Raw genomic sequence first — 13,623 nt, 5'->3', positions numbered from 1 at the left:
ATTTACCTGAGCTGAATGAGCACAAGGAGAAAGGGCTTGATAATCTACAGTTGCCTGCCCTGCTGTAGCCATGCCATGTTCATGGCATGACAAACGTAATTATAGCCTGATATAATTAGTGATATCGTGGCATGTTAATAATAATAATAAGACTTTATTTATATAGCACATTTCATACAATAATTGCAGCTCAATGTGCTTTACATAAAATCAATAAAAACAATAAACAATAATAATAAAAACAATAATACAAGTGATAATGTTATGATTATAAAAATAAAAAAATACAAAATTAAAATGTAACAAAACAAATACAAGCCGCAGTCTTTGCGGGAATCCAAAGCACATATAAGCCGCAGTCATTGTGTTGTCTCGAGTCCGTCTTAGACTCGAGCTGTCTTTGCAGTTTCCAAAACATAACAACCCAGACTAGCCGCAATCTATCTGCGGCCTCCCGAATGTGTCTTAGACCCGAGCTGCCTTTGCAGTTTCCAAAACATATAACAACCCAGACTAGCCGCACTCTATCTGCGGTCTCTCGAATCCGTCTTGGACTCGAGCTGCCTTTCCAGTTTCCAAAACATATAACAAATCAGACTGGCCACAATCTATCTGCGTTCTCTCGAATACAAAAACAGTAATAAAAAATTATAAAAAAAACTATAATAAGTAAATAAATAAAAGTAGTAAAACCCTTCTCAGATAAAATTTGTTAAATGCTTTGGTAAAAGGATAGATTTTAAGATGTCTTTTGAAAATGTTTAGCGTGTTTGCTTCCATAATATTTATGGGTAATTTGTTCCATAGTTTTTGGGTGTAATTGACAAAGGCCGCATCACCAATCTTCTTATGACTGCTTCTGGTGACCTCTAATAGGCCTGCATTTGATGATCGCAGTGTTCTAGCTGGTGTGTAGTTTATAAGAGCGTTAGCAATGTAGCTAGGTCCTTGTCCGTTTAGAGCTTTGTATGTGAGGAAAAGGACCTTAAAGTCAATTCTAAAGGTAACAGGGAGCCAGTGTAAAGTAGCTAGGACAGGACTAATGTGTTCTCTCCTTTTAGTTTTGATTATTAATCTAGCTGCAGAATTTTGAATGAGCTGTTGTCTTTCAGTGGGTTTTTTGGGAAGACCAGCGAAAAGTGCGTTACAGTAGTCCAGCCGGCTGGATATAAAAGCACAAATTAACTTCTCTGTATCATTTTGGTTTATGAATGGTCGTACCTTCGCTGTATTCCTCAGGTGAAAGAAAGCTGTTTTGGTCACTTTGTTAATGTAAGAGTTGAAATTCAAATCTGAATCCAGGATTACACCGAGACTTGTCACCTCTGGTTTAAGCCAGGGGGTCAAACCTCCTAGATTCTTAGTTAGCATCTCTCTTTTGGATTTGGGGCCATGTAGTAGGACTAGTAGTAGTTTTGTCTTCATTTAATTTAAGAAAGTTATCATTCATCCATTTGTTTATTGCCGACAAGCAGTTGGTAATGGAATTTATAGCTGTTGCATTGTTGGGTTCAGTGGATATATATAGTTGTGTGTCATCCACATAGCTATGGAAATCTATGTTATGTTCTCTGATTATGTCACCGAGTGGTAACATATAAAGAGAAAAAAGTAATGGACCTAAGCAGCTTCCTTGAGCAACCCCGTAGCAGTTCTCATGTTTCTTTGACCTATGGACCTAGGTTAAGGCGTCATTATAGATTGTAGACATGGTCTTCTGGAGCAAAGACAAAGATGAATAAATCATGTCTGATAGCCACAATAATGTTATGGTTATGCAACGTTATGTCAGTTAACGCCACAATGATGGCCTTAACAATAACAGTAAGCTAGTAATAGTAAAGCAACACTCATCATCATTATAATAGTAACATATATATAGGCCTATTTAACTTAGCTTTCTTTGCCGAGCTAGAACAACTAAGGAGCCAGATATTCAAGTTTACAGTTTCTTTAATCCAAGACAATACTTAAGCAGTCATACTAAAAAAAGCTAAAAAGAACAACGTGTGCAACAATGTGGTGAGTCTGAGTCGTATGTGGAACGTATGTTCCATCTAAAATAGCCTTATATTACTAAAAACCGCATCATGTATCTGATTCTTAATCAGACTTGTACCCCATTCTGCAGTTTTCTGACTATTGCAATGCCTTAGCTCACACGCTCGCGACAGGTTGTTGCAAAGTATGACGTGTACAGCTAGTTGCAAGCGTGCACGAGTCTCAGAGCTAGAAGCAAGGCGAGCCACTGTTCGGCGCAAGACTGGACGAGCCGGAACTGGAAAGTTGGCATGGTCCGTTTCGTGCTCTCGCTTGCCTCACCGCGCCACTGAGCACTTTCTATAGAAATGAATGGGGATGCCATCTTTAAACAGCAGGCTCGCTGTGTCTACTGTATATAAGTCTATGCAAACAAAAAAGCCTCAAAGACCCATAAGGTCTGCCATGATGGATTTTCTTGTAATGTGAACATTTGGGAAAACCTCTTGAACCGTAAGTTAAATTTTTGGACTTTTTGGTAGGATGTCCAAATTGACAAACAGATAGACATGTGTAGAATTGTCTTTCAATTAGTTATTTATTGTTATTAATACAATATGGTCATCCAAAATGGTCAACTGTCCTTTGTGGGGTCATCACCCTCAGAAATAGTTAATACAGATAACCATCTGACCTACTATAAACAAACCCACAACAATTCCTAACACTTTACAACTTCTCAACCTTCTACAAACTCAGCTTAATTATCTCCCCTTCCTGCAAACCACATAAGTTGTTGTTCCAGCATGTTTCTTATCAATGAACCACATTTAAAACACATTAATTGTACATACATCCTAAAATTCTATTACACTTGACTGACTTTAGAATGTGGCATGTCAATAATTTTATGTATCTCTAGTAACGTTTAGGCTTGCATAATGGTTGTATTTACTAGTACTGTACAAGTCCTACTCAGCCTTAAATAATGTCCAGACTGGCACCACAATATGTTCTATGCCACAATGACAGGATTTCCCACAGTTAAAGATGTGGACAAGTCCTGGAAGTGTTTCAGCAATCCAGGGAACACAGGCTTTTATAGTAGTTTCTATTCTACTGAGTCTACATTTACATTTAGCAGCCGATAAGTCGCTCTTATCCAGAGCGACTTATAGTAAGTACAGGGACATTCCCCCTGAGGCAAGTAGGGTGAAGTGCCTTGCCCAAGGACACAACGTAATTTGGCACGGCCAGGAATCGAACTGGCAACCTTCAATTTACCAGCCCGATTCCCTAACCGCTCAGCCACATGTACCACCACTGTACCCATTGCACTCCCCACTGTACTCCCCTGTTCCAGTGTTAGGTACAACATAAATTAACTGCTTGAATAAAAGCTGAAAGGAATTTCTGAAAACCGGTTGCACAAAACACCTTAAAGATGCTGTAAAATGGAATTGACATTTACATTACATTTAGATTTGGAGGGAGTCAGGTGGCCGAGCGGTTAAGGAATCAGGCTAGTAATCAGAAGGTTGCTGGTTCGATCCCTGGCTCTGCCAAATGACGTTGTGTCCTTGGGCAAGGCACTTCACCCTACTTGCCTCGGGGGAATGTCCCAGTACTTACTGTAATTCGCTCTGGATAAGAGCGCCTGCTAAATGACTAAATGTAATGTAGATTTAGTCATTTAGCAGATGCTCTTATCCAGAGCGACTTACAGTAAGTACAGGGACGTACCCCAAAGCGTACCCCAAAGCAAGTAGGGTGAAGTGCCTTGCCCAAAGACACAACGTCATTTGGCACATCCGGGAATCGAACTGGCAACCTTCAGATTACTGGCCTGATTCCCTAACCACTCAGCCACCTGACTCCAGAATTGAAAATGAGTTTTAGGTTAATAACACCACAGAAGAATGTGTTGTTAACTACCCATCCAAATTTGAACGATAAAAAACAAGGCCGTAATCATAATATACATTGGGGGGGGTCACATCCCCCCCAATATTCAAATCTGGTCAAAATGTCCCCCCCAATATATTGATATAAAAATATAAATGTGCTACGCTACAACAGGCAACCACGCACGCTGTCCGAAATTATCATTAAAAAATGTATTTGTCCCCCCCAATGTTGACTCCATGGCTACGGCCTTGAAAAAAACCAGACAAGTAGGCCTATGTAAATCAGGTTTGAAATCGTGAGAAAATCAGCAGTCTTCTCTGCTTGAGACTGGGGGGGCGTGTCGCCTGAAGGAGCTGAAGCTCCGCCCCCTCAAATTTATTGAAGTTAGCAACAACAGCAACACTAGCTAAATCAATTGCAGATATCAGAACAGACCTACCTGCAGTCTCTGACTGTTTTATGTGTTTATTACTTTGTCTCGTACCAGGTGAGTAACAGAATGCAACCGTCTGTGATCTGATGGAGATAGGTGGCTGTGACGTAGATAGGTTGGGTTTTGCCCCGCCTGTACAAAACCTGAGCTTAAAACGGGTGAGAAACTGTTCAAAGGTCTAACTCCACATTTCAGTGCAAGAAAGTTTTAGAGCTTTGCACATGCTTTCAGCAACTCATTTCACACGTATATAATGTACTGAGAAGCAAATCATGCTTTACAGCATCTTTAAGTTTTTTCCTTAATTATGACACTTAAGGCTACATTTCTCCTTAGCTAAGGGATTTAAATGGTTTCCTTAGCTAAGGAGAAACGTTAAGGGATTTACTACATTGAACGTGATCTCACAGCAGTAAAATTTGACCGTTTCCACGGTGACCGCGTTTGTTCAGTTGTATCGCTAGTAGGCTACATCACCTCACAAGAGCTAGAGCTAAAAATGGAAGAAAAGGCAAGAAAACCAAATTGGTCAGAGGAGGAAAAGATTGTCCTTCTATTGGAATACAGCAAAAGGAAGCACATACTGAAAAGTACATTTGATCTGCAAACAAAAAAACTACGAATGTGGGACGAAATTGCAACAAAAACTAGAGAGGGTACAATTTCTGGGGAAATTGTAGGGGTGTGCTTGCTTGCTTCGGTTGCAGAGGGGTCCGTTTTTAATGACATTTTTACAACTGATATTTCTGTATATTTTATATAAAAATGCATACTTATTATTTATAAAGATTACATAGATTTAAAAAAACATTTTTTTTGCTGCTCATTTACAACTCAAAATACTAAGTGAAGTGTAGAATTAAATAATTGTCTTCTCATTTCCCCAGCCAGAGGGAATGGTGATCAGCAGCCTCATAGTTGAATCAAAACAAATACATTTGGCAGACCGGTGTAAAAATTGACCTAATCTCTATGACTTAAACGTCCTTTTAAGTTTTCCCTTCGTGATATTTTCAGGCATTTAGCCTACTCATATTGCATTCATTCATTAATAAAGAACCCCCTTTGAAGATGATTCCAACAACGACGTTACCGGCAGTAGCTATCTCAGATGGAATCGCGATTCAAACAGTACCATCTGGTAACTGAAAATATGCCCCCAAAAACTTAAATAAGCTTGACATTTAGTTAGTGGAAAATCGCTCATTCATAAAAAGCTCACTGGTAGCAATCATTGTCAGTAACAACGCAAAATGCGATGTAGTCCTGTGTGGAGAAGCTGCCCCAGTAAATTGTACTAGCTACTACAGTACTATACTAGCTATATGCTGTGTTCGTCTTGGTAGCGATTGCGTTGGTTGAATTCGATTTAACGTTCCGTTGTACGGTTTAGGTTGAAATTAATTATTTTCATGACAGATTGACAAAGTTTAGGCTGTGGCAAGTAAATTCAGGTTAGTAGTCAGATAGTTTCACCTATTGAAAGACTTTTTATTTAAGTAAGGGGAGTGCCGAACATGTTCTGTCGCCATTTGACTTCAGCTGTGGAGATGTTTTGTTCTACAGTAGCTAGTGTGTCTCGCGTAGGCTACAGCGTTGCAGTGAGCTACACTGGTTTGAAACCACAGGTAATGATAATTTCACCAACAAATCGTTTACTTGTAATCTAATGTCATAATAAATCGTACAACGAAAATGTATTTGTGAGGAATGTTTATTTTAACAATTGAAAACAGATGCATCATAGGCCGCTGTAGTATGTGTTGCCCGGGCAACAAAGGCTAATGTCATGATGCTAATGCTTCAGTGAAATAGTAGACTACTGTTTCCGAAAGTAAATATACTTCCTTATATCAGCTTGTCTTGTACATTACACTTCACAATTGTGTTTCATATCACAAAGTAAGTTGCAGCTAAAGTAATGTTCTGCTACTGGTAGTCACGCGTTTTCGTGACGTTAGTGATGTATAACGTCACGTCAGTGACTGTGGCTAGCAAGTTAGCCACCGTTAGCTTCACTTTTCGCCACAAAAACGTAATTTAAACTTAAACCAGGCAACGGAACGTAAATAAAAATACAAGCAACTCAATCGCTACCAAACGAAACTTTTGACACTGACGTTTTCTATGTAGTCCAAATATTGACGGATGCTTAGGGGTGCGAAAAGAAACAATAATAATAATAATAATAATAAATATATATGATAGAGAACAAAGGTTGTGCCCTAATGTACAAGGGCACACCCAATAATGAAATAATAAAAACGGCTAAACCCTTTCCTAACTACCCTATCTAGCATAAGGAAACAAAAAGTTTTTTAAATAATCAAAAAGCCTACGCTTGCCCTCATTACTCAAATGAAGCCGGTCAGGGCGGTAAAACAATCTGTGATGCATCTGTTTTCAATCGTTAAAATAAACATTTCTCGCAAAGACTTTTTCGTTGTAGGATTTATTATGATATTACATTACAAGTAAACGATTTGTTGGTGAAATTATCATTACCTGTGGTTTCAAACCAGTGTAGCTCACTGCAACGCTGTATGAGAGACAGTCTAGTAAGAAAAACATCTCCACAGCTGTTTAGGAAGCCAAACGGTTCGGAACTCCCTTTAGAGCTAATTCAAAAGTATTTCATTAGTTGAAACTATCTGACTACTAACCTGAACTTCAATGCCACAGCCTAAACGTTATAAATCTGTTCACGAAGGTCTCCTACAGGACTGAAAACTGCTTAGGAGTGCCCATTTTAGAGTAGCTAGGACATTCTGAGAGTGTTAAAGTTTGTAGCTACTAGCTCTAACAGACTGCCCTTCGATCTAGCGAGTAGCCTAGCTTGCACGGGCATTTGCTCTCCCGTCTGCAGCACTAAAAAGATATGGACAGATGAGGGAAAAACATGCCTCGTTTTCGAAATTACATCTGAAATACTGCCGGTGATAACGTCGTTAGAATCAGCTTGTTTCAAAGGGGGTTCTTTATTAATGAATGAATGCAATATGAGTAAGCTAAATGCTTGAAAATATCACTAGAAGGGAAAAACTTTAGGGGAAGTTTGAGTCTCATAGGTTAGGACCATTTTTACACAGGATTGCCCAATTTCTTCCTTTTCATTCAACTGTTTCAGATCACTTGAAAAATGGTTATCAAATGTTGACCTACCTTATCTCACTCCTCCAGTCCAGCCTGTACCACATGGTGATGCTTCCATACAACTTAAGGACGATTTATACTACTACGTTTTCACGGACACAGGGAACGCCCTCTCTGACTTGGAACGCCCTCTCCGAGCCCCTCGGAGTGCTATACGTGCACCTCCTGATTTTCCTGACTATCCGTCTGTCCGTCCGTCATTTTACGGATACCCCTTGGCTGTGATTGGTCCGTATTAAGAACCGCTTGTGTCAGGGGCGGGGTTGCCGTGACTAACAAGACGAACAGAATCCTTTGACCGCCATTGCTGTAAGATTTTACAATTCATATTTCAGCTAAACATTACATGTAAATCAGCATCTGAATTAAAATGTGACGAGAAATGGGAAGTGTAGTTGCTGAAAATTTGCTTATTTTATTGATGAAACGGCTCATTTGTAAATTTGCTCCGACTTTTCGATAACCTAGCTAGCATCGCAGTGCAGCGCCACCTACTCTTCTGGCGGTTAATTGTTTTCAGCACCCAAAGCCTTCGGAGTACTATAAATTCAACGAGTCCGTCCGACTCCGTCCGTCTGTCTGTCCGTAACGGAGTCGGAGTAGTATAATTCGGCCTTTAAAATGTCATTTCTGAGAATGAATCATGAGTATGATAGATGTAGAATAGTTTTTTTCTTAGATACATTGGAAAAAGGATTTTAATCAAGGGAACTTTGTAGGTGGTCTTACAACAACAGTCCTACTCGTATGCTTTTGAAATATGTCCCAGTGTGTACCTGTGTGTGAGACCTTTGCCTGTCTGTGGTTTGCTGTCTGGAGAAGTATGGCTATGGTTGCACATTGAACATCAGATAATTCTTTAACACAAACGTCTGTATAGGGAAAAACTTAATGGGGAAGTTGACAACTTGTATAGAAGTCGATAATAGGCCCTCTGAAACTCCATCAGATGCAGAGGCTGTTGTTGCAATTTTACCGCCTTTTCTGCGTTGTCAAAAGATTTCCAAAGGGCTTCTCGTTGGTTGGTCTTTAAGAAAACAAATTGCTGTTAAACGCCCCATAGAGCTCCGGACGTCACGTGACTTTACTGTTTACGTCGCCATTTTGGCAGGAAAGTAGTGGCTAAAATGAACGGCGCCAGCACGGATTTCAACCTGTCCGAGTTCACTGTGCACTTTAATTCAAAAGACATAGGTAGCTATAAAGCAAAACTTCGAGCAAAAAATCGATTAAACATTAGTGATCCATATAATGCTCCCGGAGCTATTTTTACGACCTTTACAAGTGAAACGGAAGGCTTCCCTGACCTTCTGTATCCAGATATTTACAACTCTATCAACTTTCATTCGTCCTACTCTGGAGAGTCTTTGAAAGCCTACAAAAGCCTGGAGGGATATAAATGGACGCAATCAGCTGGATTAGTGATGAATATTCAGCTTTGAAGTCTACCGGCTACAAATTGCTATGTGTAGCTAATGTTAATGCAGTCAGTTTTATAACTTGTATAGCTAGCTAGCGTTAGCAACGTTCGTCAACGGTTAGCTACTAACGTTGGCTAACGTACATTATATCAGTGCACTTTTCATTACAAAAATTCCATTACATATTTATTACAGCTAAGTCATTCCAAGAGACTAAATGATCCTCTGTTGAAGCCATGGGTGGTTGTCAGGAATTATAGGGTTCTTCTCTCTGGATCTTAGGAAACCTATAAAATGCTCTCCCTTTATCTTTTCCCCGATGGTTTAGGCATCCCGGCGTACAGCAGCTATCCACCATGTTGAATCAACGTTTATTGAAATAGGCAGCAAATTAAACTATGTATAATATGTATGTAAGTATATATTTATGTACACTCTGGCGCTCCACTTGGCTCTCCACTTTCCTGCCAAAATGGCGATGACAAGTGCATGCTGGGATTGCGTGACGTCAACTCCCGGAGCTCTATAGCCTATGCAACTTCCAGCATTTTTTCAATTTATTTTAGTTACCTCCTTATCTGTGTTGTTTTTATTCAAAACAGTTGGTCGGCCTTTTACGAATACATTTGTTGTGAAACGCCCCCTATAATAGCCGATTGAGCAAGATGTCAATCATTTATTTTATCCAATCAGCAACTATATTTGCATACATTAAAACTTTTCACGTCCTTAACTGAACCATTCCGTCCTTATCGTCTGGAAAGAACCATGACTATGTACAAACCGAATGTCCCTAGACCCTTCCGTGTCTGCTGGCAGGATCGTGTCACTTCATCTGGAGTAGGTACGGTTATTTCTTTTTTACTTATGAAATATCTAAAATCACTGTAAATTACCGTTTTGTCTTGATAATACAATAAAATGGTTATATTTTGCATTGTACAAAATACAGGAGTCGGCAGCATATGCTAGCCTACCTAGCTACTAATTTTCATGTAGCCTACTCCTGAAAGCTTTTCATGCATTGCGAATAGTTCTTCATCCCATTTACCTAGCATAACCTGAACACATTAGTAGGCTACTATTAAATGATCTTTTCTCTTCTGTTCAAGGTCGCATTGTTGACAGCATTTTGCGCGGGGTGGACGTGGCAATCCCGGAGGCTCGCGCTTGGGTACACCCAGGAAGCACGCTCCAGAGGTCAGCGCACCAACAGCGCTGATCTATGGAGCGTGGTTCCGCTGGAGGTACAGCGCTGTACCACCTCACCACTGTTAGTGGCCCGCTGCTAATTATTTTAAACATATTAAGCTTAAGCATATTAAACAAGCTGATATACAGCAATTAGCAATTAGCTTTCTCAACAATTAGTTGAGAAAGCGATTTCGAGTGTAACTGCCATCTCTGATTTTTGATTTAGGTCTTGAAAGTCTTTGTAATTTGAGCGAGTGCGGGTCGCCCATGAGACCGCCTAGTCTTTTAGGCGGCAGCCATGCTAGAAAGCGTCATAGTAGTATTTTTGTAATTTTATAGTTAAATTTTACACGAAAAAACAGAAAGAGGGAAATGTTATGACAATATGACTAATGTGAAGACAGCCAGGTGGTGAGATTTTAATGTAGGTTCCTGTAAAAACTTTGCTACATGACAGCCCCGTCAGCATCCATGGATGAGTATTTTCTTAATTTCGTACCAGGGTCAATTCTACATCAAAAGGGAGAGCAGTGTTTTAAAGATATGGCGATTGCGAAGACAGCCAGCGGGTCAGCATAGTTTTGTGATTTGTGTAAAACTTGGAATTTGAGTGAGACCGCGTCTTGTTTTGACGTTTGCCTCAGAGTCAGACCGCTCGCCCACTGGCAGTGTGTTGTGGGCTACTGTCTTCAATAAACTAAACTCTAAACTTTATGTCAAAAGAAACGTTCTCATTTCCGGCGCTTTCAAACAATCAGTGAAGTGTGGCTAGCAACAGCAGCTAACTTGCCTCTAGCAAACTTCTTTTGAATTAGCCATGTCCCCTTAAATTAATGTCAAAATGATTTACGTTTTGGGGGGCATATTTTCAGTTAGCAGACGGTACTGTTTGAATCGCAATTCCATCTGAAATACTGCCAGTGACAACGTTGTTACAGTAGCTTGTTTCAAAGGGGGTTCGCTTGTTTCAAAGGGTGTTCTTAATGAATTATGCAATATGAGTAGGCTAAATGCATGAAAATATCACTAGAAGGGAAAACGGACCCACCAGCAACCGACGCAAGCAAGCACACCCAACAATTTCCCCACAAATTGTACCCTCTCTAGTTCATGATATTATTGTTAAGGGCATGACTGTAAAGTAAACCACTTCACCCTCTTCAGTGAGCCAGATGATGAAATCGGGGAAATTGATGATGCAAGTAACGTTGCAAACGCATCGACTGTCCGGCATTGCAGGTATTTAAGGTCGACAATGTAGCCTGTTAAATCTTTTTTAATTTAGACAAAATAAATGTTATGGAGTGGCCAGCCCAATCCCCGGACCTTAATCCAATAGAAAACTTGACATCAAACATGCTGTTTCTGAGGCAAAACCAAGAAATGCAGAGGAACTGTGGAAGGTTGTCAAATCATCCTGGGCTGGAATACCCGTTTACAGGTGCCAGAAGTTGGTCGACTCCATGCAGCACAGATGTGAAGCAGTTCTCACAAACCGTGGTTTTACAACTAAATATTGCTTTATTGATTTACTTTTTGTAAGTTTGTAATGAATAATCCAGATACTGCTATTTTTGTTTTTGCCAATATAAACCCCTCAAAAAAAGTTTGGAAACGTTATTTCGGTCGATTATTCCTCCCCTTCAATAATACCAATTGTATTGTATTTATATAGTTGGAAAGCCTGATTAGTCACCTTTACAACGAGGTACAACTTGTAAGGATCGTGCATTCGTGGAATGAGCAACACAGCTAACCGTGTGGGTAGCGGCCCAAATAAATGTGCCAAAATCCCCTGCAATATTTTTCTGTTGGTATTCACTCTCGTTTTGAGTTGCTTGGTGGATTGGATAATTGCACTCTCACACAGTAATAAGGAAAAAAACGACACATATTGGCCATTTTTACACTTTATTAATTTTACACTGTCAGGGACCTCAGTAGTGTGTGGAAGATCCATAGCAGCCACAACAGCTTGGCACCTCCTCCTCATGCTCGTCACCAGCCTGGTCACAAACTGCTGTTGGATGGCCTCCCATTCCTCAACCAGGATTTGTCGCAAGTCAGCCAACATGTTTGCGTTGGTCACTCTGGCACATACAGCATGCCCAAGCTGATCCCACTTGAAGCTCAAAACGAGAGTGAATACCAACAGATGAATATTGCAGAGGATTTTGGCACATTTTTTGGGGCCTCTACCCACACGGTTAGCTGTGTTGCTCATTCCACAAATGCACAATCCTTACAAGTTGTACCTCGTTGTAAAGGTGACTAATCAGGCTTTCTAACGATATAAAATACAATACCAATTGGTAATATAGCTGCAAGCAGCAATGAGGTGGCCAAGCAGTCGAATGACCCATAAAACATGTTGTACATCCTCAGAAGAGGGTTACGAGTACACGCAACAAGTTTGGTGTGAATCCATCAAAGATTTGCTGAGATACGACCCAACTTCCTGTTTGCTGGCTTAACGACACATTTTGATTGGCCGTACCGGGCAAACGGTTTTGAAAATCCAAAAAAAATATGATGGCTTTTGTGAGGCCTGGTCTGAAGATGATCTCTGCCAAATTTGGTGAAGATTGGAAAACATTTGTAGGAGGAGTACAGAAAAAACGTTTTTTCAGTAATTCAAAATGGCGGCCGCATCAATTCGGCTGTTATCACAAGTTATCATGTGTCACACACGGGATGTCCCAAGATATCATGAGACAAAGGAATCACTTAATAAAGGCAAACGAATCAACAGTTATTGGCCAAAACACATTTTTGCATCCTGCGGCCACGCCCAGTGATCACATGACACCAAATTGTTTGGACATCCTCAGATGAGGGTTCCGAGTCATCATACCAAGTTTGGTGTTGATTTCTCAAGGATTGGCTGAGATATGACCCAACTTCCTGTTTGGTGTCTTTGCTGCCGATTTTGATTGGCTGTACCGGACAAACGGTTTTGAAAATCAAAAATCTTTGGATATCTTCTGTGAGGGTTGCTCTGACGATGATGTGTGCCAATTCTGGGGAAGATTAAAGAAGAATTGTAGGAGGAGTAGGCTTTCAAAGGTTTTCGATAAAACCGGAAATGGCGGAAAATCTATATAACCGGAAATTGACGACATAGGGTGTGTTGAACTCGTCTTGACCCAGGGAATCCAATGGTACCTCATATTTGAAAATCGGTCATACGGTTCAAAAGTTACGTGTGTAAACACAAGTCCAACTTTGACCAGTTGGTGGCGCTAGAGTGCTCCAATGGGAGACATGAAACTTTGTTAATATAAAGAGGGGACTGTGCTTAATGAGTGTGCCAAATTTCACAACTTTTTACCATACGGTTCTAGGGGCTGCCATAGACTCCAATGGCAGAAGAAGTGTAATAATAAATATAGCTGCAAGCAGCAATGAGGTGGCCAAGAAATCGAATGACCCATAAAACATGTTGTATATCCTCAGAAGAGGGTTACGAGTACACGCAACAAGTTTGGTGCGAATCCATCAAAGATTTGCTGAGATACGACCCAACTTCCTGTT

The 13,623-nt window shown here is 40.3% G+C and overlaps 1 protein-coding gene and 1 long non-coding RNA gene across 2 annotated transcripts in view; both read right to left on the bottom strand.

Moving 5' to 3' along the window:
• The window catches only part of LOC134018344 (uncharacterized), a 223,098-nt gene that overhangs the window by 37,160 nt on the left and 172,315 nt on the right, over positions 1 to 13,623 (bottom strand). The window lies entirely within an intron of this gene.
• LOC134018340 (glutamate receptor ionotropic, kainate 1) overlaps positions 1 to 13,623 on the bottom strand; it is a 75,485-nt gene that overhangs the window by 35,005 nt on the left and 26,857 nt on the right. The gene's annotated exons all lie outside the window — the stretch shown is intronic.

This window comes from Osmerus eperlanus, chromosome 4, assembly GCF_963692335.1.
Source record: "Osmerus eperlanus chromosome 4, fOsmEpe2.1, whole genome shotgun sequence".
NCBI classification, from domain to species: Eukaryota; Metazoa; Chordata; class Actinopteri; order Osmeriformes; family Osmeridae; genus Osmerus; species Osmerus eperlanus.
This window is presented reverse-complemented; position numbering and strand designations above follow the sequence as displayed.